General features: G+C 38.5%; 1 protein-coding gene and 1 long non-coding RNA gene across 3 annotated transcripts in view; both read left to right on the top strand.

The window, feature by feature from the left end:
- rnf43 (ring finger protein 43) overlaps positions 1–25,247 on the top strand; it is a 257,307-nt gene that overhangs the window by 165,064 nt on the left and 66,996 nt on the right. The window lies entirely within an intron of this gene.
- LOC147843791 (uncharacterized) lies at positions 5,564–8,376 on the top strand. The gene is made up of 3 exons (XR_015490984.1): positions 5,564–5,899; positions 6,041–7,530; positions 7,794–8,376. It is a non-coding gene; the product is annotated as an uncharacterized LOC147843791 (long non-coding RNA).

Here is a 25,247-nt window from a genome sequence, read left to right as displayed (position 1 = left end):
TGCCTTGGTGGAAAACAGCGCATTTCATTCAGTCAGGAAGGCTCTTATAGTATGCGTTCGTGATGAGGATGCTGAAAATAATCGATTAACCGTTAACCGGAAGGGTGCGTTTGTAACCGATTAATGCTATCAGTTAAACGATTAAAAATATAATTTTATATATTTATAATTTTAGCTGATTAAATGCGAATTTTATTTATTTATTTATTTATTTATTTATTTATTTATTTATTTATTTATTGTGTTAAGAGGGGCATCTTTTGAATGGTTTACTAAAAGCCGCAATTGTTTTGCACGTAGCTCATCCCAGAGCGGCACTTTGTACTAGAGCTTGCTGTTTTAAGTTATCCAGAGCTGTATGAATTTACAAATCTTGAATATTACAATAGTATTAAATATCACAATTGTAACAACATAGACAGCAACACTCTTGCACAATCAATACCCAGCTGACTCGGTCATTTTATAGTGACATAAAAAAAAAGGCCGAGCCTTTTCTTCCTTGTCATAAGGAGCGAGGTGCGCCTCACGTTTTTGGAATGGAAAATCACGTTTGCTCTGATCAGACATATTTGTTAACTCGCGGGAGGATAACGTATAACCAAACGTGCCTAAAGATGTAATTGCCGAAAAAGCAAAATAGAAGAAGAATATTGCTGTTTGATACAGACGAGTTGATGCCAAACCAGCGCTGGTGCTGATGGCCTCCTGGATCTGTGTCATAAACGCAACAAATAGGCTTTAGCTTTCATTTTATAGCTTATAAAGCATGTATGCACATTAATACAATATCAGATTTAAACAACAAAGTTGATTACAAAAAGTCAACAAATGCGCACGTTGTCATTGTCTTTTCATCACGCAGCGCGCACACTTCAACCGCCAGAGAGAAAATCATATAACAAGACATAGCCTAATCTATAAAATAATGATTTCTATTAAAAATGTAAAATGTTTTGTGATATAATAATAACAGCGGGGCTTTAAATAAATGCAGATTTTCCGTGAAGCGAGCGATTTTGAGGAAGTCTGCTATTTTTTTATTTTTTTATTTTTTGACGGAAGCAAAAAACATATGATTGGAAAAAAAAAACAGCCTATGCCCGTTCTTAAAAAGGATTCAGTCAGTGTTTTCGTTTTGTTCTCTAAATGAATTATTTAAGTGGAAATAGTTTAGGGCAGTCCTATTTATTTTATTCATTTTATTTATTTATTTTTTCTATGGTGAAACGCAGATGTTTGAAGATGCTCGTTTGTTATTAATATGCTAGCACAGTGGTCCTCAATCTTTTTTTCATCAATTACCACCTCATAAAAAATTGTCTCTCCAAGTACCACCAAAATGAGCAGTATTGAATTACAATAGCGTAGTAGGCCCAGTAAAGCAGCTACAACTCTGCAAAGTTACAAAACGTGGCAGATTACCAGAGAAATATAAGCTATATGTCATATATGGCATATTATATACATCATTTTTGATAAATTTTGAAATGTGTATAGCATGTACATTACATATTTCATTCCTCCGCGTACCACTAGAAGGAAGCCCGCGTACCACTAGTGGTACACGTACCACAGTTTGAGAACCACTGTGCTAGCATGTTAAAATAAACCAGTATTTTAAAATGCAATATTTAATGGGTCAGACACAAAATAGACACACCAATTTGTTTAAGAAATTTTTTTTATAGTAATCTGACCAGTTAACCGTAAATAACCGATTAACAAGCGGCAGTTGTCGGTTAGCAAAATTAACCGAAATGATCATCCCTAGTTCGTGACCAAAATACGACCTCCAGTGGAGCGTAGCAGACTCCGAAATGAGATGCAGATTCAGAGTTCCACATGAGGTGGTTATTAAATAGCTAATAATATAAACATTACGAGTGTCAACATTAGGTGAGCAGGTTACATTGTGACCCCGTGTCCTACCAACACACTACGTGACAAGATACGCAGTGAAAAGCTATTTGGCTGTTTGCACCAGACAAAATACGACAGAAATGTAAATACAGCCATTCAGAAACACAGAATAGTGCACTCACTGCGCTCCAGCCAAATGGTAAGGTTTATAATCTAATTAACACATATTAAACCTCTTTAACGTTATTTTTTTTTTTTGCTAGCGAAGCAAATTTTAATTGACAATGTGCTGCATATTTGAGCAGAATCCCCAATTTTGACCTAATTTAAGATTGTTGATATTTTTTACGGCATATGAAATGGGAGAGCCTTTTTTACAGTGAATTTTGGCAAATATCTATATTTTTGTGGCCTTTGCAAATTTAAATATTACATTTCTGGTATTGGATTACAGTAAACTATGGTGGAATGACCATTGATCCTAATTGTGGCTCTAAAAATGGACTTTGATCCAATTTGTGCCACTTTGGTGACTGTCACTTTAAATTTAAATGAGCTTGTGCTCTTTTTAAAATAGGGCGGAGCTACAAAGGCATGTGTTTCAGCCATAGACTGTAAAATATATGGACGTAGTATCCGTGACGTCACCCATAGGTTTCTGAAGAGCGCAAAAGAAGCCACAAGTAGGCGCGGCCAACCGTCGCCATTTTGTTCGCGCGTCATCACACCCACGGCGGGATACCAAACAAGGGCAAAGAGGCGGAGAGTGAGCGGAGCTACAGACACCTGCTAGCATTTAGCTTGGACCTGGTTCAGACACACTTTACTTTGGGAGAAACGCTTAATACTTTATCACCTGCGACTTGTTTGTATTCTGACCACGTGTGCTTGGCTGTACACTATAATCAATAAAGTGTTTAGTCTTTTAAAACACTGTAGTAATACATTGAGCCACTAAACATTGTTCTTATGACGTTTTTCAACAGGAGGAAAATGCAAATTACTTCCAAACACTTCAGATATAGTCTGTGTTAGTTAATGTAACAACGCTTCAGATGACTGATCTAGAGCCTACAGCTAATCAATCTGACAGATTCTGCTGTGCATTACAGCTCTAAATATAAATATAAACCATAAATGATCTTAAATAAAACAAATACATGTATAGAGATGGTATATAAGTATATAACTTTACTCACATGGGAAGTGCACTCAGCATGCCATGCCATCTAATAATTGTAGGAAACAAGTCCAAAAGGCAGTCGACTGTGTAAAGCCACATAAAACAACACAGAAATATGATAAATATGCCGAGTTCAGTGGCTAATCTGCAGGATTCAGCTGAGGTGACGTGACGGCGACCAACGAGACCTAGCTGTCACTCAAGTGGCCACGCCCTTAATTATGCAAACTTAATATAACTTAATATAAAGGAAACGGATGACTTATAAAAAAATTCACCCCCCTCACAGTTGTCATGAAGGATGATATTAGCTGTTTTAACCAAAATCTTTGTTTGTACCAGGCTGTAAACACCTTTTTTTCTGCTGTAAAGTTGGCCATTCTAACAGTGGGCTCAATTGAAATTTGCTCTGTTTTGGAGCCAGGAGCGGCCAGGACTAGCGGGATTTCAGATGAATTGCAGTTTTAGTTACTTCCGTATTGGCTTCCTGAGAGAGAGCGGGAGGTTGCCGTTTGGTTTCAGCGTAGTGACAGATTTAAAAAAAAAAAGACGAATGTTTTATGCTAATGAGGGAGAGATGGTCAATAGTGGGCGGGGCTTTTCCCCTCTGATGACACAAAGGGAGGTACAAAGGGAGAATGTCAATCAAAGTGTTTCTTTTATCAAGTGTGAATATAAACAAATACAGTTAATACATTTTTACTATTAGGAGCTGTTTATATTCACAGACTGCTACCACTAAACTGTCTAAACCCCTTATAAAAGCAATTTTTTGCATAATATTTGCACTTTAAGACTGACCAACTTTTATTTTAGTAGCGAAACTAATTTTAATTAACAACGTGCTGCATATGTGAACTAATCATCCACTTTTGACCTAATTTAAGAGTGTTTATTTTGACGGCAGCTGAAACGGGCGAGTCGTAAACGCAGCGCTTTCCTCGATCACTCACAGACAGAAAAACATCAAGCGTCTGGATGGAGAGCAGAAGGCGGTGGTCTGTTTTTTTTTTTTTTTCCGCCGGAGAGAAGCCCGAGCAGTGACTCAAGACGCTTCAGCCTCTTCTGTAATTATGTCAAAAATACACTTTAAAGCGCAATGATGTGGAGCTGTGGGTGCGGAGGGGATTTTCATGCTGATGACTTTCCCCTGCGCTTCTGATGGGGTTTGGGAACGCCGGCCAGCGCCGCCCGTGACACAAATGAAGACGGAGAGATGCTTTTATTTTATTCCTCCTCCGAGTCCTCTGCATTTTTCTGCCCCCGTCTGCTGTTTTAGTGAAGTGGCACCAGCCTGTGAAAGAGGAAGCCCTGCAGAAAACACTGTGAGAAATCCCGCTCACACTTTACAATGAGATTTCATCAGTTAATATATTCACTAACAACGAGCAATACATATAGAGCAGGGGTGTCCAAACTACGGCCACTATTGTGGTGTATTTAAAAGAAACAGATTTATTAAACAGGTATATTTATTAAAATACTATTTTAGTCAGCAAACATATTTAGAAATTGAAAGCAAAATATTGCCAAAAAAAACAACTACAACCTACAAAATTTCAACAAAAATTTTCGCTTCTCTTGATTTTTCCTCTTCTTTAAATGTGTATTTAATATTTTTCTAGAACATATAAATTTGGCTGTACTAGTTTTTGGACCGTTATCTTTAAGTTATTTTGTTAGATAAGCTCCAGATTTGGCTTCAGTACTGACTAATCTAATTTATATGCACAAAAATAATATTAAAGAGCTTCCAATTAAAAATATAAATTTAAAAGAGAGATTTGTGAGGGGTGTACTTACTATGCAATTCCAATAGTTGGTTAAAAAAAAAAAAAAAAAAAAAATATATATATATATATATATATATACACACACATACACACACATATTTTTTTATTTTTTTTATTTTTTTTTTTTTTTAAAGTTCAAGATGAGCTTTATTGTCATTATGCTACACATAAAGTGGAACAAAGTGGCATGTCTTGCAAATAAACATAATCGTAAATATAAACACAACATTGAACGTAAGTGCTATATTAAACCTATAAATAACTAACATAGCGGAGCGGTAATCTAACTATACTAACTACATAAATGCTGCATATATTAATATGTGAAATCCAATCATGTCATGTCAGAATTATTAGCCTCTCTTTGGGGCATATATTCCGAAGAAACCTGAAGAAACATATTAATCCGAATATAATTGTCAGGAAACACGACCTCACTTGTACTGCCGTGGGGACTAGTATATTCGTAAACATTGTTAAGATGAGGTTGGATGTTCTGTCTTCAGACTAATGCATGTGTGTGTGTTACAGTACGTGCTGACAGGCTCCTGCTGCTGCCAGACAGATTGAGTTGCCTTCCGTTTTTAAAGGCTTTGAAATACATTTACAATAGTGTGTGTAAAATGGTAGCAGTTCTTATCTGTGCAAACCAGCATTGATGTTGAGATTAATGTTTTGATGCTGCTTCATATATTTCTAGATTACTCTTTACTGTTTAATGTGTTGTTGTGTTCTGGGTGGTTGCTAGGGTATTCTGAATGTTTCTTGTGTTTGCTATGGCATTCTGATTGTTTCATGTTTAACTGTGTGGTTGCTGTGTTTTTTCTGGTTGTTGCTATATTGTTGCTAGGGTATTGTGTGTGTTTAATTTGCTACTGCATGGTTGCTGTGTTGTTTTGGTGGTTACTAGGGTATTCTATGTGTTCTTTATGGGATACTACTAGGGTATTCTGAGTGTTTAATGTAAGAAATGATCTTAGGTACATGTTACTATGTTGTTGCTATATTCCTGGTGGTTGCTAGGGTATTCTGACTGTTTATTGTGGTTGCTTTGGTTAGTGTAGTTGTTGTGGTGTTTTTGGTGGTTTATAGGCTATTTGTAGTGTAATAAGTTGCTATGTGGTTGCTATGGTGTTGTGCGTGTTGCCGGGGTATTCTAATTGCTTAATGTGCTTCTATGTCATTGCTAGGGTGTCCAGAGTGATTGCTATGTTGTTGCTAGTGTGTTATGTGTGTTAACCCTGTCATTGTGTTGTTGATATGGTGTTTAATGTGGTTTCTAAGGGGTTGCCAGGATATATTGAGTGTTTAATGCGTTACTGTACTGTACTGCTAGAGTATTCAGAGTATTAATGTGTTATTGTGTGGTTGCTATGGTATTCTATGTGTTGTTTCTGGGTAGCTACTTGGGTATTTTGAGTGTCTAATGTAAGAAATTATCGTAAGTACATGTTACTTTGTTGTTGCTATATTCCTGGTGGTTGCTAGGGTATTCTGAGTGTTTTTGTGGTTGCTATGTTGTTTCTGGTGGTTGGGTATTCTGAGTGTTTAATCTGTGACTGTTTAGTTGCTATGTTATGCTTTGAGTATTCTGAATGTTTGATGCTATGCTGTGTTTGTTTTTGGTTTTCTGTGTGGTTGCTAGGGTATTCCAAGGGTTTAATATATTACTGTGTGGTTGCTACTGTATGTTGTTTTGGTGGTTGCTAGGGTTTTCTAGGTGTTGTTTCTGGGTGTTGCTGGAATGCTACTATGGTATTCTGAGTGTTTAATGTAAGAAGTGATACATATTACTATGTTGTTGCTATATTTCTGTGGTTGCTAGGTTACTCTACGTGTTTATTGTGGTCGCTATGTTGTTTCTGGTGGTTGCTAGGGTTTTCTGAGTGTTTACGGTGTTGTTGATATGGTGTTCAGCGTGGTTTCTAAAGGGTTTCCAGGATATATTGAGTGTTTAATGTGTCACTTTAGGACTTCTGGGGTGTGGTTATTGTATGGTATGGTTTGCTGGAGTGTTGCTAGGGTATTCTGGGTGTTAGATGTGTTACTATGTTGTTACTATTGTGTTCTTGAGTGTTGTGGGGCTGTTGTGAGGGTATCCAGAGTGTTAAATGTTTTACTTTGTAGTTACTATGTTGTTCTGGGGGGTTACTAAGACGTTGCTAGGATATTCTAGAGTGTGTTACTTTGTGGTTACTGTGCTGTTCTGTGTGGTTGCTAGGCTGTTGTGGGTACTAGGGCATTATGAGTGGTCATTGTGGTTGCTATGTTGTCCCTGGTGGTTGCTAGGGTATTCTGAGTGTTTGAATGTGTTGCTGTTTGATTGATATCATGTTTAGCGTGGTTTCTAAGGGGTTGCCAGAATATATTGAGTGTTTATTGTGTTACTGTATGATTGCTGGAGTGCTCTTAGTGTATTCTGACTGTTGTATTCATCGATGTATGGTTGTTATGGTGTTTTCGGTAGTTTCTAGTGTACTCTTAGTGATTAAATAGTTGCTGTGGGGTTGGAACAGTGTTTTGGGTGGTTGCTATGGTGTTGTGCATGTTGCTAGGGTATTCTTATTGTTCAATGTGCTACTGTGTCATTGCTTTTCCGAGTACTGGGTTACAGCTGGAAGGGTATCTGCTGTGTACAGCATGCCAGAGTAGTTGGCGGTTCATTCTGCTGTGGTGACCCCTAATAAATCAGTGACTAATCCGAAGGAAAATGAATGAATGAATGTGTCATGGCTATGGTGTTGCTAGGGTATTTTAGAGTGTTTAATGCATTATTCTGTGGTCTCCATGATATTTTGGTGGGCTTGTGGTGTATTGGTAGAGTGTTATTTATGTTTAAGTGTGTATGGATGTTTCCCAGTAATAGGTTGCAGCTGGAAGGGCATCCGCTACGTAAAACATATGCTGGATAAGTTATCGGTTCATCCCGCTGTGGTGACCCCAGATTAATAAAGGGACTAAGCCCTTATGAATGTTGTTGGACCGATGATGTTAAGATGCTGTAAACATGACCATTTGTATGGGCTGTTCTGTATAAACTGGACGCCCTGCCTGTGAGATAGAGACAGGTGCGACTGTATCACTCGCAGTGTGTGAGATTGTTACTGTAGAAGAATGAATTCTTTCCCATTGTGCGCTGCTGTTTTTCTTTTTTCCTTGTTGTCTGTTGGGATCACGGCATCGATAAAGAGGATTTTGTGGTCGAGATAGACTTCAGACTTCAAAGCGCGACAGCATTCCTCAGCACAAGCGTGTTTACACTGGGAGAGCATTCCTGACGCTCAATTCTCCATGCCGATCTGGAAGGATCCCGGCTGTGTCTCTTTTTCTCTCCCTCAACAAATCCGCTCATAACATTTGATATCTCTGCTGTTATATCCAATGACACATAGAGATGCCTACATCAGAAAGATGTTTTATATTTCATACAGTCGGATACAGGAATAAATATGTTGAGCTACATGCAGTAAAATATAGAAAGAAAATATTATTTATTAAACAAAAAAATGCATATGCGTTTTTTTGTTTAGTGACTTTTAAAAAAATGAAAGAAGGAAAGTTAGTTCTTAGAAAAAAAAATCCAGAGTTTTTGTGGGTATGTGATTGTTATGTAGATTGTGGCTGTTGCTGTGGTGTTGCTAAGGTATTCTGGGTGTTACTATGCAGTTGCTATGTTGTTTCTGGTAGTTGCTAGGGTATTTTGAGTGTTTAATGTGGTACTATGTGGTTGATTTGTTGTTTCTGGCCGTTGCCAGGGTATTCTGGGAGTTTCTGTGTGGTTGCTATGTTGTTTCTGGTAGTTGCTAGGGTATTTTGAGTGTTTAATGTGGTACTATGTGGTTGATTTGTTGTTTCTGGGCGTTGCCAGGGTATTCTGGGTGTTTCTGCGTGGTTGCTATGTTGTTTCTGGTAGTTGCTAGGGTATTTTGAGTGTTTAATGTGGTACTATGTGGTTGATTTGTTGTTTCTGGGCGTTGCCAGGGTATTCTGGGAGTTTCTGCGTGGTTGCTATGTTGTTTCTGGTAGTTGCTAGGGTATTTTGAGTGTTTAATGTGGTACTGTGTGGTTGATTTGTTGTTTCTGGGCGTTGCCAGGGTATTCTGGGAGTTTCTGCGTGGTTGCTATGTTGTTTCTGGTAGTTGCTAGGGTATTTTGAGTGTTTAATGTGGTACTGTGTGGTTGATTTGTTGTTTCTGGGCGTTGCCAGGGTATTCTGGGTGTTTTTGCGTGGTTGATATGTTGTTTCTGGTAGTTGCTAGGGTATTTTGAGTGTTTAATGTGGTACTATGTGGTTGATTTGTTGTTTCTGGGCGTTACCAGGGTATTCTGGGTGTTTCTGCGTGGTTGCTATGTTGTTTCTGGTAGTTGCTAGGGTATTTTGAGTGTTTAATGTGGTACTATGTGGTTGATTTGTTGTTTCTAGGCGTTGCCAGGGTGTTCTGGGTGTTTCTGCGTGGTTGCTATGTTGTTTATGTTAGTTGCTAGGGTATTTTGAGTGTTTAATGTGGTACTATGTGGTTGATTTGTTGTTTCTGGGCGTTGCTAGGGTATTCTGGGTGTTTCTGTGTGGTTGCTATGTTGTTTCTGGTAGTTGCTAGGGTATTTAAGTGTTTAATTTGTTACTGTGTGGTTGCTATGTTGTTTCTGGTTGTTGTTTTGGTGTTGCAAGAGTATTTTGAGTGTTTAATGTGGTACTCTGTCGTTGATATGTTGTTTCTAGGTGTTGCAAGGGTATTCTGGGTGTTTCTATGTAGTTGCTATATTGTTTCTGGCAGTTGCTTGTGAATTTGAGTGTTTAATATGTTACCGTGTGGTTGCTGTGTTGTTTCTGGTTGTTGTTGTTGTGGTGTTGCTAAGGTAATCTGGTGGTTTATGTGTTACTGTGTTGTTGATATGTTGTTTATGGGTGTTGCTAGGGTAATCTGGGTGTTTCTATGTGGTTGCTATGTTGTTTCTGGTAGTTGCTAGGGTATTTAGAGTGTTTAATCTGTTACTGTGTGGTTGCTATGTTGTTTCTGGTAGTTGCTAGGGTATTTAGAGTGTTTAATATGTTACTGTGTGGTTGCTATGTTGTTTCTGGTAGTTGCTAGGGTATTTAGAGTGTTTAATATGTTACTGTGTGGTTGCTATGTTGTTTCTGGTAGTTGCTAGGGTTTTTCGAGTGTTTAATGTGTGACTGTATTTGCTTTGTTGTTTCTGGGTGTTTCTAAGGTATCTATGAGGTTGCTATCTTGTTTCTGGTGGATGCGACGGTGTTTAATGTGTTACTCTGGGGTTGATATGTTGTTTCTGGTTGTTGCTGTGGTGTTGCTAAGGTATTCTGGTTGGTTATTGGGTTACTGTGCTGTTGTTGTTTCTGGCGGATGCTATGGTGTTTTGAGTGTTTAATGTGTTACTGTGTGGTTGCTATGTTGTTTCTTGGTGTTGCTAGGGTAGTTTGAGTGTTTAATGTGTTACTGTGTGGTTGCTATGTTGTTTCTGGGTGTTGCTGTGGTGTTGCAAGGGTATTCTGGGTGCTTCTATGTGTTTGATATGTTGTTTCTGGTTGTTGCTGTGTTGTTGCTAAGGTATTCTGGGCGTTTAATGTGTTACTGTGTGGCTGATATGTTGTTGCTGATTGTTGCTGTGGTGTTGCTAGAGTATTCTGGATGTTACTGTGTGGTTGATATGTTGTTTCTGGTTGTTGCTAGGATAGTCTCGGTGTTTCTATGTGGTTGCTATGTTGTTTCTGGTAGTTGCTATGGTATTTTGAGTGTTTAACGTGTGGCTGTGTGGTTGATATGTTATGTAGGTGGTGGTTATATTCTGGATGTTGTTTCTGGTGAAGTTACTAGGGTATTCTAAGTGTTCAATTTAAGAAAAGATTCTAAGTGTGTTACTATGTGGTTGCTATATTCCTTGTGGTTGCTAAGGTATTTATTCTGTGTGTTTAGTGTATTATATGTGGCTGCTTTGTTGTTTCTGGTTGCTGCTGTGGTGTTGCTAGGGTGTTCTGAGTGTTCAGTGTTTTACTGTGTGGTTGATATGCTGTCCCTGGTTGTTTCTTTGGTGTTGCCAGGGTATTTTGAGTGTTCAACGTAAGAGTAGATCCTAAGAGTGTTGCTATATTCCTTGTGGTTGCTAGGGTATTCTGAGTGTTTAGTGTGTTACTCTGCAGTTCTTATGTTGTTTATGGTGGTTGCTCTGATGTCCCTTGGGTAACATGAGTTTTTATTGTGTGAATGTGTGGTTGCTATGTTGTTTCTAGGGTGCTGCCAAGGTATTCTGAGTGTTTAATGTGTTACTGTGTGGTTGCTATGTTTTGTAGATGTTGGTCAACCAGCTAATATACCATAACAATAGCCTATTCTGGAGGTCATTAATACATGAAATAGATTTAGAAATAGGAGCGTCAGAATATAAAACACACAGGCAGAGCATAAAGCACAACCTTCTAGATCATTCATTCATTCATTTTCTTTTTGGCTTAGTCCCTTTATTATCCAGGGGTCACCACAGAGGAATGAACCGGCAATTATTCCAGCCTATGCTCTTCCCTCACTGGGAAACATCTATGCACACTCATTCACACACATACACTGCGGACAATTTAGCTTACCTAACTCACCGATACCACATGTTTTTGGACACATGTAGGGGAAACCGGAGCACCCGGAGGAAACCAACGTGATCATGGGGAGAACATGCAAACTCCACACAGAAATGCCAACTGACCCTGTCGAGGCTCGAACCAGCAACCTTCTTGCTGTGAGGCGATTGTGCTTCCCACTGCGCCACCGTGACACCCCCATCTAGATCAAAATTATTTTAATTTTTTATTTTTTTTTCATGCACAGATTTTTGGTGCAATGAGCAAAATCTCTAGTCTCTAAAGAAAGCTGGTCATCAAGCTGGTTCATGTTACTATGTGGTTACTATGCTGTAAATAAAGACAGCGTTTAATAGTTTGAGTCAGTAGTTTAAACAAACTCTTAACCCTGATTATGAGAAGTCGTAACCATTGATGGTTTTCTTGGCAAACACCGCTAGTAACTCGGAAGTTTGAGTGGGCTTACAGCTGATTTCCTTCAAGAAGCACGCTGAGAACTTCTCCTGTTCGTATTTTTATTATTATTTTCTGGAAAGTTCCATCGTTTGTAAAAACAATCCGTTTACTTGTGCAGGATGTTAAGGGTTGTTTAGGCGTCACGCAATTGATTGGTCGTCATGGGTCAGGTGGTTGCCATAGAGCGTGTTTGTGTGAGCGAGGGTGTTTACGCTCCAGAATAAAACAACAATAAAAGTGGCGGCTTCAGATGTGGCCGCTGGGATGGTGTAGTGTGTACAGACTGAATTTATGGTCCTTCCAGTGTTTGATTTTGGGGTGTTTCGAGTCCCACGAGAGATCTGGTGTCTCCCACACACTGGAGAAAGACGTGCGTACAGTGCTTATTTTTAGCTCTCACACACACACTTGTCATTAGGACTGCACAATATATGTTTTCAGAGTGGATGTCCGCAGTGGGGCCTGCAGCCGTATGGCTGTACGCACTGTGCGTACCCACCATGAGAGGGCGCCAATTAATGCTGCTTTTTAATTAATTAATTAATTTATTTATTAAATAATTTATAATTAATTTATTCATGAATTTAAATTGATTATTTAACAGTATACACTGAGATATTGACAAAGCAAGGAAGAATGACAACAAATAAAGGTGTGCGTTTCTGTGTTTTAAAGTGTGTATGTACCTGCATGGTGGGAGATGGGTAAAGAAATCTATTGGCTTTAATTTTGCTGGCGGTTTTTCCGCATCTAAAAATGACAATTCAAATTGGTATTGTTTAAACCAAGATTCAAAATGAGTAAACGCTCTTTAAAACAGAAAACTTAATTAAGACATTAGCCAAAAGGTCTAAAACAATTGAGACAAATACTGATCCCCACATGGGGTGGAGACCGCAGTCTCATCATCAGCACCTGAGCCGGGGAAACAGTGGCTGTTTCTCAATTCCAAGAACGCTGAGAAAGGTCTTGCGTTCTTGTGGAGAGCGGTCTTGCCAGGTGTCCTCGGAAGAACGAACTCACGAGACCGCGAGGGCAGAGAACGCGTCCTTTGAGAAATGGGATACTGTGTTCTTCCTGATGGTCACGTGACCTTCACGCGTTTTAAATGGAAATTATTGAAACATTACAGCATTCATACAGCGATTTATTGTTTCCCCCCTCTTCAAAATATATACTTTGCAAAAAAACATTATAAATATACTCTGCAAAATATAAATAAAACTGATTTTAATACGAATTTCAGTAAACAAACACCCTTAATGTGTTTATTCCATTATTAAGATGTTCATGTTAATGTTTACTTTCACCATTTCATTTAGGGAAACTCCTGATGTAAGTAAGTCATATCTCTGAACTTTAATAATAAATCTAAATAAAATGCTGCGCTTCCCACCTCCAGTCGCAATGACTTCTGGGACTTCCAGAGCGAGTTCGGTGCTCAAGTCTGCATTGGTACGTCCTCGATATCAAGAACACATCCGGGAAGTTTCACGCGTCCTCTGTTCTTGCGGTCTTGAGTATTGGAACTGAACTTAGGCAGCTGATGATGACGTTGCACGAGAACACGAGGACGCAAGACCGCTGAAGAACGCATATTGAGAAACAGCCAGTCTCTTTCATCAGACAGATTAGATCTTGCTGCTGCGCGGCCTCCTCGCATGGAACGGCTACCATTCAAGGTGTTTTAAAGGGCTAGTATGGTAAAAAAAAAAAAATCTACTTTTTAAGCTGTTTGGACAGACTTGTGTGTAAGTGTAGTGTGTAGAACGTCATATTGGGGTGATATAAACACACCCAGTGCTTTTTTTTCAATTTAACAACATAAAAACCGTGGACCAATTGGAGCGTTTTTTAGAACAACCGCAACTTGGCGTAGGAGTGCTGTTCTTTGATATATATAACCTTGTATCATCTGTACAATGTCATGGAGGAGCAGTGGGGTTTCTCATATATATGTCTGTATATATATATATATATATATATATATATATATGTGTATGTATATATATATATATATATATATATATATATATATGTATATGTCTGTATATATATATATATATATATATATATATATATATATATATATATATATATATATATATATATATATATATGTGTGTGTGTGTGTGTGTGTGTGTGTGTGTGTATGTATGTATGTATGTATATATTTTCTTTTTTTTTACCTTAAAAGTTGCTGAGCGCCCCTAATGAAAATCCTAAAATCGCCCCAGGCAATAGAAAATACAGTAAGATAAGATGCTGAATGAGATGTGTGTGTTTTCTAGTGCGCGATGAACTCTGTGAACTTTGACAGATTTAAGGCTCGGTTTAGTTCTCATGCTCTGTGTGTGTGTGTGTGTATGTGTGTGTGTGTGTGTGTGTGTTTCTGTGTTGCTGTAATGATTGTTTGATGCTGGTGTGTAATAATAGGTCTGCATGTTTGTCTAATAACCCATTTTCCTGTGTGTGTGTGTGTGTGTGTGTGTGTGTGTGTGTGTGTGTGTGTGTGTGTGTGTGTGTGTGTGTGTGTGTGTGTGTGTGCTTTTTTTTGCATGTGTGTGATTTTATGTGTGTATTTGTTTGTGTGTGTACTATGTATTTTATACATTGGTCCCCACAAGTATAATAATAGCAGTAAGCCGCCATTTTTTGGTCCCCATAAGGGAAAACTGCTTATAAATATATTACAGAGTGTGCGTGTGAGTGTGCGTGTGTGTGTGTGTGTGTGTGTGTGTGCGCGCGTGTGCGTGTTTGCATGTGTTTGCGTGTGTGTGCGCGTGTGTGTGCGTGTGTGCGTGTGTGTGTGTGTGTGTGTGTGTGCGTGTGTGTGTGTGTGTGTGTGTGTGTGTGTGTGTGTTAAACTTTGACCGTGTCTGTTCTCATGTGTGTCGTTGTGTGGTGTTTTAGGTCTGCTGTCTGTATTGAACTGATTGTAAAACATCAGCAGCACACACACACCAGAGCAATAGAAAAGCAGCTGTGTATTGTGGGGTGTTTCTGAGTGTTACAGCACTAGAGAATGATGCAGTACTATGGGACGAATGTACATGTGTCCAGAATCACTGTAACACAGGGAGAACTGCCTGAATGTGTGACAGAATAAACAAATTTGTTAATTTCATGTCGCACAAACTTGATTTAAAGATTTAAAATATACAGCTCGTCTCTTCTTTTATCCTCTCATCTGTTGTATTCTATTCTCTTCTCTTCTCTTCTATACTCTCTTATCATCTCGTCTTTTCTTCTCCTTTCTTCTCATCTATTCTTTTCTTCTCTCGTCTGTTCTCTTTTCTTCTATTCTATTCTTTTCTCCTTTCTTCTCTTCTTATCTCCTGTCTTCTCATCTCCCCCCTTTCGTCTTCTCTCCTTGTCTCTTCTCATCTCGTCTCTTCTTTTCTCGTTTCATTTTTTCTCTTCTCTTCTTTTCTCTTCTCCTTTCTTCTCGTCTTCTCCTTTCTTCTCGTCTTCTCCTCTCGTCTCTTCTCTTTTCATCTCTTGTCTTTTATTCTCTTCTTTTCTCATCTCTTCTCTCGTCTCTTCTCCTCTCTTCTCTTCATGTCTCTTGTCTTGTGTTCTCTTCTCTTCTCGTCTCTTCTATTCTATTTTCTTCTCCTTTCTTGTCGTCTCATCTTCTCTCTCCTCATCTCGTCTTATCTGTCTTCTCTTCTCCTCTCGTCTCTTCTGTTTATTTCTCTTCTGTTTTGATTTTTTCTCTTCCCGTCTCTTCTCCTCTGTTTATTTCTCTTCTCGTCTCTCCGCTTTTTAAAATTTCTCCTCTCCTCTGTTTATTTCTATTTTCTTTATTTCCCTTCTCATATTTTCTCTTTATTTCTCTTCTCTTTTCTTTATTTCTCTTCTCTATTTCTCTTCTCTTTATTATTCTTCTCTCCTTCTCTTTATTGCTCTTCTCATCTCTTCTCATAAATTTTCTTTTGGTCTGTTTATTTTTCTTCTCATCTCTTCTTCTTTGTTTATTTCTCTTCTGTTATGATTATTTCTTTTCCCATCTCCAATTGTTCTTCCCCTCTGTTTACTTCTCTTTTCTTTATTTCTCATCTTTTCTCTTTATTTCTCTTCTGGTCTCTTCTCTTCTCTTCTCTATTTCTCTTCCCGTTTTTTTTTTCTTTTTTTCTCTTCTTGTCTCTTCTCTTTATTTCTCTTCTCTTCTCGTCTATTTCTCTTTTCATCTTTTCTCTTTATTTCTCTTCTCTTCTCATCTCTATTTGTCTTCCCGTCTTTTCTCTTTATTTCTCTTCTGGTCTCTATTTCTCTTCCCGTTTTTTTTCTTCTTTTTTTTCTTATTGTTTCTTCTTTTTATTTCTCTTCTCTTGTCGTCTCTTCCCTTTTTTTCACTTCTCGTCTATGTCTCTTTTCGTCTTTTCTCTTTATTTCTCGTCTCTTAATTTCTCTTCTCTTCTCGTCTATTTCTCTTCTCATCTATTTCTCTTCTCGTCTATTTCTCTTTTCATCTTTTATTTTTATTTATCTTCTCTTTGTATTTCTCTTCTCTTCTCTTTGTTTCTCTTCTCTTTATTTCTCTTCTCTGTATTTCTCTTCTCTTTATTTCTCTTCTCTTTATTTCTCTTCTCTGTATTTCTCTTCTTGTCTCTTCTCTCCTCTTTATTTCACTTCTCTATTTTTCTTTTCATCTGATTATTTCTCTTCTCGTCGTTTTCTTCTCTTTATTGCTCATATCTCTTTATTTCTCTACTCATCTCTTCTCGTCTTTTTATTTCTCTTCAGGTCTGCTTATTTTTTTCTCTTCTCTTTATTTCTCATCTCATCTCTTCTCTTAATTTCTCTTCTCATCTTTTCTCAATATTTCTCTTTTCTTTTGTTTCTTTCTCGCCTCTTCATTTCTCTTCAATTTATTCCTTTTCTTATCTCTTCTCTTTATTTCTTTTCTATCCTATTGTCTTCAATCCTCTCCTCATCTCTTCTCATCTCTCCTCATCTCTTCTCATCTCTTCTTTTCTCTTCTCTTTTCTTCTATTCTCTTTATTTCTCTTCTCTTCTCTTTATTTCTATTCTCTTCTCTTCATTTCTCTCCTTTCTTCTTCTGGGAAATCACCACAATACCTTCTAATCCCTTTCATTGAGTCTGCAGACAATCCGACTCTTGCTCTGTCATTATGGTGTGGGTTTCCGTGTGGATCTGAAATCTGACGCCGCTTCTGTTTTGACAGTCCTGTACTTCAGATCCTTGCACAAAAACTCACTTTTCCAGAATTCATCCGGCTCGCTTTAGACACGGCTCATTTCTGAGACGGAAAAATACACAGTCCAAGTCCAAATTATTAGCCCTCCTGAATATTTCCCAAGGGTTGTTTGACAGACCATTTCAGGATTTCCTATAATATGTTTTCTTCTTCTGGGGATAAGCCTTATTTATTGTATTTCAGCTGTTTTTAAAACAACTTGAAAGTCAATATTAGTAGCCCCTTTAAGAAACTGTTATTTTTGGATTGTCTACAGAACTACCCACTGTTATACAATGCATCATCTAATTATCCTAACTTCCATAATTAACCTATAATAATTCAAATTGCCCTTTAGGCTGAATACTAGTGTCTTGCAAAAATAATTCGTTTATTACAATGCAGATTGTGTCAAAGCAGCTTAACAAAGAAGTTCTAGTAAACTGAAACGGTGTCAGTCCAGTTTTCAGAATTGAAGTTCAGTTTAGTTCAGTTCAGTGTGGTTTATTATTCACTGCTGAAAGTCCAAACACTGAAGAGCAAATTCATCGATGCACAGCTCCACAAGTCCCGAACCAAGCAAACCAGTGGTGAAAGTGGAGGAACAAACCTCACCATTTGGCGAAAGTGAAGGAAAAAAAAACTCAAGAGAAGCCAGGAACAGTTGGCCGTGATCATTTCTCCTCTGTCAAAACTTCTTGCGCAGAGCTGCAGTCTAGGCACCGGAGGCTGTAGAACGCTGAATGTCCATCATGGAGAAGCTGCAGGTGTGAGTAGGTCACCAGCAGGTGTTCAGGCTGGCCCACGCGGATCAATGCGGAGACTCGTCTGTCTCCACTCCATCATGACCTCCACAGCATCTGCTCAGGATACAGCCTGATCCAAGATTATGGAGACCTCTAGAAGTCCTCTGTTGTTGCCATCATCTCTTCACAGGTTTTGGATGACATCAATTACGCTGCACACCTAGAGGCCTCTGGATGAGTTTTCCCTGGTGGAAATGAAGGACAAAGAAAAATTTAGCATAGCTGCAGTTCGTAGCGTATTTAAACAAGAGATATTAAATATTAATGGAATCAAAATGTCGGGTGCATTAAAACAGGAGGAGTGTGTCATTCCTTGTGAAGCTGCTTTGACACAATCTACATTGTAAAAGCACTTTAGAAATAAAGATGAATTGGAAAAAAAAGTTTGTCAAGCCCACTCACCTGCATGGAGCACACTCATGCATTGCATTGCTATGTGATGCACTGAGTGTAATTCCTAAACAGACAGGTCTTTAATCTAGTTTTGAACTGCAAGAGTGTGTCTGAGCCTCGGACATTATCAGGAAGGCTATTCCAGAGTTCAGGAGCCATAAAGGAGAAGGCTCGACCTCCTTTAGTGGACTTTGCTATTCTAGGTGCTACCAGAAGCCCTGAGTTTTGAGATCTTGGTTAGATAAACAGGTGCTAGACTATTTAAAGCTTTATAGGTAAGAAGTAATATTTTAAATTCAATACGAAACTTAACAGGCAGCCAGTCTAAGGAGGATAAAATTGGGGTGATATGATCATATTTTCTAGACCTGGTAAGAACTCTGACAGCTGCATTTTGCACTAGCTGAAGTTTATTAATAGATAAATTATGTTTATGCTCTTTTTATTACAGACTGGCTATAATTCAGTGATTCATTTTCCTTCGGCTTAGTCCCTTATTTATCTAGGGCAGGGGTGTCAAACTCAGTTCCAAAAGGGCCGAAGCCCTGCACAGTTTAGTTCCAACCCTGCTCCAACACACTTACCTGTGGGTTTCAAACAAGCCTGAAGGACTCAATTAGTTTGATCAGGTGTGTTTAATTAGGGTTGGAACTAAACTGTGCAGAGCTGCGGCCCTTTTGGAACTGAGTTTGACACCTGTGATCTAGGGTCACCACAGCAGAATGAATCACCAACTATTCCATCACGTTTTACACACTACAGCCAATTTAATTAATCTAATTCACATATAACGCATGTGTTTGGACTGTGGGGGAAACCAGAGCACCCGGAGGAAACTCACACCAACATGGGGAGAACATGCAAACTCCAAACAGAAATGCCAACTGGCCCAGCCCGGACTTAAACCTGCAACCTTCTTGCTGTGAGGCAACAGTGCTAACCATTGAGCCATTATTTCTGGCTATCAGTAATATTTAAAATGTGGTCCTGTTCAAAAGCGTTATAATAACAGGATGAAAACTTTAACTGTGATCTATTATTTACTGTCATAATGGCCAAGACAAAATACATTAGTTATTAGACATTAATTATTTAAAACTATTAAGTTTAAAAACAAATATTAAACATTTAAACTCTGCTGCTATTTTGGGATTTCCGCCTGGATTTTGCCTACCCAAATTTAAAAGCTTCCCAAATCCACATGCAGAGGTGTAAATGCAAAAATTTGGTTTCGTTTTAAAGAAAACCATTTGAATTTTTATAAAACACTATTGATAGTGTTTAAAATATCTGTATATGTTGTCTGTGTCATAATAAACATCTAAAAGAAATATACATTTTTGTATATATATATGTATTTTTTATAAACTCAAATTTGAAAGTGAACCTTTTAGGTTCTGTATGGTCTAGCGTGCTGTAATTAATGTTGCTGGTTCCTGCACATGTCTGTAATCATAGGAAAAAAGAAAAATGTCTCCACCATAATCTATGCAAAAGTTATTGTATTCCACATGATGAGAGGTGCTGTACAAGCCACAGGGAGCGATCATTGTTTTCATATTTTACTATTCTTTTGTTTGATCAAACATAATTCACTGTGTTTGGACCACGTCAGACATATTAAAGGATTACTTATGCACATGACCTCAAAAACAGAGGAGAAATGGCCCTGAAGCGCACAGCATAAGGTAAGAGATGACAGCTGTCTGTGCTATCTGGGGCTGCTTATTGATCATAAATGTATTGTTTTCACTTCTGCACCATGGAAACACCGCGATTCATTCGGCAACTGTTTGATATGTGAATATAATTCAGTAAAAAGAACGCTAGAACCGTATGAGCACCGACAAGAGCTTTCATTTGAGCTATAACTTGTACATGTGTCATATATGAACCATATGAAAATGAACCAATGTTCAATACCCAGCTCGGGTATCCAAAATACTGTGTATTTAAGTGTAAATAACTTTTGTACAGTGGAATAAAAACCAAAGTGATGCATATGTCCATAAAATATAGATTCTACACTTTCAATTGAAACCACTTAAGGGGGTCTGGTGCAATGCTAGCCCTTTAAATCTGAAAGTGAAAGTCGATGACATCACGCAGAGTTTAACTGGTTAAACATTTACTGTTAAACAGTACTTGGAATAGATTACAATTTCACAGAGCGACTAATAATTTTGACCTCAACTATATGTAATTTTATAGCTGATTAAAACTCTGTGCATACTTTAATCCATCAGTTGGGTCTTGTGAAAATGCTCTCAGCTATTTCCCATATGCCGATAAATATAAAGAAGATAAATAAATACAAAGCGCACAGTGATCTGAAGCGACTTGTTTCTCATCTGACAACATGAACAAACAGCATTACAGACGGAGGAAGAGAGAAAAGACTCTCTCACCACAGCGGCTCTTTATCATCCCTCGTCTCCTGTGTTTGTTTTTTCAGGCCGTTTGATTTCAGAGTATTTTTAGTCATCTGTCTGTGGTAAAGATGACTCTGGAATGTCTTTATACGCCACTACAAAGCGTCTGTCTCTCTCATCCCAGCCCAGTTTGTGGTTTACACAGACGTACGAATGGCTCTCTCCATTGTCAATAGTCTGTTTGTGTGCCACCGTTTTTCGAAACACCAAAATGAAGATGTGTGTTTTGGGGTCGGAACCGATGTTGTTTTTAGATTTCTGGCCCTTTTGTGAGATATAAATACGCAGCGGAGATGACAGACTGTCGTGATGGTGAGCGGAGCTGGCAAACGCTGGCCGGAGATAATGATCAGCTTCGCGCAGACGCCCAGCACAGAAAGACTCATGCAGTGTCCAGAATCGCAATCCCATTCCAGAAACTCGAGAAATAATTTCAGAAACGGATTTCAGAAAAGCTGTAGCTGACTCCAGAGAAACTTGTGTGGACTCCAGACACTCACACACACTCCAAAAACGCCTGCATGTTACAGAATATCAGTACAATTCTAGAAACAGATGTCAGAAAAACCGAAGCTGACTCTAGAAAATAACTCAAGCAGACTCATATACAGTTGAAGTCAGAATTATTCGCCCCTCTTTGATTTTTTTCTTTTTTTAATATTTCCTAAATTATGTTTAACAGAGCAAGGACATTTTCACAGAGTGTCTGATAATGTTTTTTCTTCTGGAGAAAGTCTTATTTGATTTATTTCGGCTTGAATAAAAGCAGTTTTTAATTTTTTTAAAACAATTTTAGGACGAAATTATTAGCCCCTTTAAGCTACGTTTTTTTTTCCGATAGTCTACAGAACAAACCACTGTTTTACAAAAACTTGCCTAATTACCCTAACCTGCCTAGTTCACCTTTTTAACCTAGTTAAGCCTTTAAATGTCACTTTAAGCTGTATAGAAGTGTCTTGAAAAATATAAAGTAAAATATTATTTACTGTCATCATGACAAAGATAAAATAAATCAGTTATTAGAGATGAGTTATTAAAACTATTATGATTAGAAATGTGCTGAAACAATCTTCCCTCCATTAAACAGAAATTGGGGAAAAAAATAAACAGGGGCTCTAATAATTCAGGGGGGCTAATAATTCTACTTCAACTGTATATGTAAATAGTGGTAGTAGTAAAAAAAATAATAATAGAATAAATAAAACTGCAACAAAAAATTAATCAGAATAAACTAGATTTAAAGGGGTGGTCCACTACGGCAGGGGTTCCCAAACTTTTCAGCACGCGACCCCTAAAATAACAATGCCAGTGACTCGCGACCCCCAATATCCTCTGAGGTGATTATAAATACAGAAAACTTGCATTCAATGGCGCACACACAAACCAATAGACCAAAGTCTATTCTTCGTTTAATTTTTTTTATGTATGTCAGTGCTGTAAATGGGCCAGAAAGTTTAACCTGGTGTTATAAAATCAATCTGCTGCATCTGACGCTATTGCTGTCTTTAATATAATGTATTTACCCCAGGGGTCGCAATCCAATAGAACTAGTAAATAAGCTACTATAGTAACTATAAACGACTGTTTTTTTTTTGTCTTCAGTTGGTTATGGATGAAATATGGTAATTCTTATGGCCTAATAATAATAAGTAGATTTTTGGAAATCACCAGGCGACCCCCCTTCATTGTTCCGCGACCCCTCAAGGGGTCCCGACCCCCACTTTGAGAACCACTGCACTACGGTATCACATTTTAAACTTTAGTTGATGTGTAATGTAGCTGTGTGAACATAAACAGCATCTCTGAATGCTATAGAGCTCTAAAAAGTAAGTTCAATGCAAAGGGAGACCTTGGTTGTTACAGAGTTAGCCTAGCAAAGCCTACAATTTTGGGGACTACAAAAAATACTTCCGGGCCTTGTGAGATCACAAGTGTACTTTCACCATGCACATATACTGCGCAGCTAAGGGCCGTGGCCAGAGGCGCTGTAACGACATAGCAGAGATGGAGCTAAAAATGCGTCCAAACGCTGCTGTTTCCACAGAGCTTTATCTGTTTCTGTATTTGGGCTTCCAAAGGACACGACACAAAGACAGAAGTGCTTACAGTGCAATATTAATTATGTTCCAGAGAATTATAAAATTCATAGCAAGCATGATTTGACAAAACAGCTCCAGAATCTCTCCCAGTTCAGTGCTGGATTCGGCTAAAATCTCCTCAAATCAGAAGCTGTGAGCTACAACCTGTAAGTGTGTTTTTATTTGCTGAAATTGATCATGACATGTTCAGTGTCTAGCGTTAACGGCATGCTGTAGCAATGATGTAAACAATGGGAAATGCTGTTTGGCACCGCTAACGATTTAGCTACAAATTCATATTTATCAGTCAAACTGCTGTAAACACACACACACATACTTCATCGGCGCGTGCAGCCTCTCTCTATGTGTGTGCACGACTTTGCATTGATTCTCTTAGGCAGCTTTTCCATGCGTTTCACATCTCAGATAATGAAGTCGCAAAAGATATGTGGATGATTCATATTACTTACACCTGCATATTCCGATATATATGTGAAAGGTGTCATGTAACATGTTGAGTTAAAAAAATACATGATAGCTCACCTGACTTATAATAGCAGCAGGAAAATAAATCAAGGTTCACACAAGTCGCATCCCACATCTTGTGCTTTATTCTTCTGTCACGATATATTACAGAAAATAACTTAATCCGAGCATCAGAGAAAAAGAAAGTCCCGCGCACGTTACACACGTCTACAGAAAGTTCGCACATTCACACACACACATAGACACAGGCAATAGCAATGTCTCTTAAAGGAGCCGCACCCCATTTTCACTCATACAGACACTTGTCAGATTTTATTTTAGAGAGCAGGCAGGAGGTTGACTGACTGATTACGAAGCAGAAAAGCGTGTGCTTGTATGGGCTTGATGTGGAGCTGATCCGCGAATCGCAGCACATTATGAAACATGACCAATCAGAGTCACTTGAGGGCGGGCCTTTCAGAGAAACTAGGAAATATATCAGTCGTTTTCTTGTTAGCTGAGTAGCTGTGTATAATCAAAGTGAGATATATGAAAAAATAATGTGATTTCCTTCAAGTGAAACACGAGCACACATTGCTTTGCATCTTATAAACACAACCAAGCCTTAAAGTTACATTCTGGACCACTTCTTTATAGGTGCGGTATGTAAGTTTGACACTCAGTGGTTGAACTAGGTATTGCATTCCTGGATCAAAACACACACAAGAGCAGGCTGCCAGATTGATGACACCAACAGCCTGACTATCGAGGTTAATGGCTGATTTAAGTCGTGTTGTAAATGAAAGTTAGGTCATTATTGTTTTCCATATTAAAGGAGTTTTTGTCCCAACCAAAACCTGAAGTTTATATCTTAGAAACGGTTTTAATTTCTTGCAGCTGAACAACAGGATAAACTGACAATGATCAGGACTGTGGGGGAAACCGGAGCACCCGGAGGAAACTCACACGAACACTGGGAGATAGGGGTGTCACGATTTCGATTTTTAATCGAAATCGATCGAAATTTATGCTCAATTTCGATTATCGAATCAAAAAATAGAATCGTTGATGCTGCCACGCCCCCATTTCACGTCAGCTTGGCTTGCCAAGCGGGAAAATAACAGGCTTGTTGAAGTGCTTGTTAAACTGCAGAAGCAGGAGACCCGTCGAGAGAGCTTAAACCCTCTCCTCTTTCAATGAAGTCGCCGGTGTGGAAGCATTTTGGATTTCCAGTGAGTTATGTTGACAACGTTCGTGTTGTCGACAAAAAAAAAAAACACAGTTTTGCAAGCTCTGCTATGTACGTATTACGTACGGTTCGTCCGATAGACAACACCGGCATCGCGATCGTCCGCCCGCCCGCGTTGCAAATCCGCTCGCGGAAAGTACACACTCAGGCCCTGTTTACACTGTCTTTGTTTTTAAATGGCATTTTAGAACGACAACAATTTGACATCCACAGTGGCGTGTAGTATTTCTGAGCAGCCCTCCTTCCTCTCTACCTCTGAAAACGCACATCACGTGACCACACAGACACAGACGCACACACAGCCATGTGCTCGAGACAGCAGGTCCAGGCAGTCAGAGGACTGCTTCAATCTTTCACTCACTTGTACTTAGTCATTTTAGCGAACACCTCAGATACTGTTGGCTGGTTCCTGTTGGTTGTGCGTCTTTTTTACCGACGCCATAATAACGACACAGATCACTGCCTATTCACGAGTCCCGCAGAAAAAGTGATTGACAGGTGGTAATTATGTGTGTATCTTGCCTTTATTCGTTTACTGTATGATTTGTTTATGGGTAAAACAAAGACCATGCAGGTCAGGTAGTTTAAACGGTAGGCTACAAATAATTAATTGGTCATTAATTAATTAATTATTCATAATCGAAAATCGAATCGTGCCTTTAGAATCGAAAATGTAATCGAATCGAGGATTTGGAGGATCGTGACACCCTTACTGGGAGAACATGCAAACTCCACA

This window comes from Danio rerio, chromosome 5 (genome assembly GCF_052040795.2).
Source record: "Danio rerio strain M-AB ecotype USA chromosome 5, GRCz13ab, whole genome shotgun sequence".
Classification (NCBI taxonomy): Eukaryota; Metazoa; Chordata; class Actinopteri; order Cypriniformes; family Danionidae; genus Danio; species Danio rerio.
Note: the sequence above shows the minus strand (reverse complement) of the source record. Positions and strands in the feature narration are given on the sequence as shown.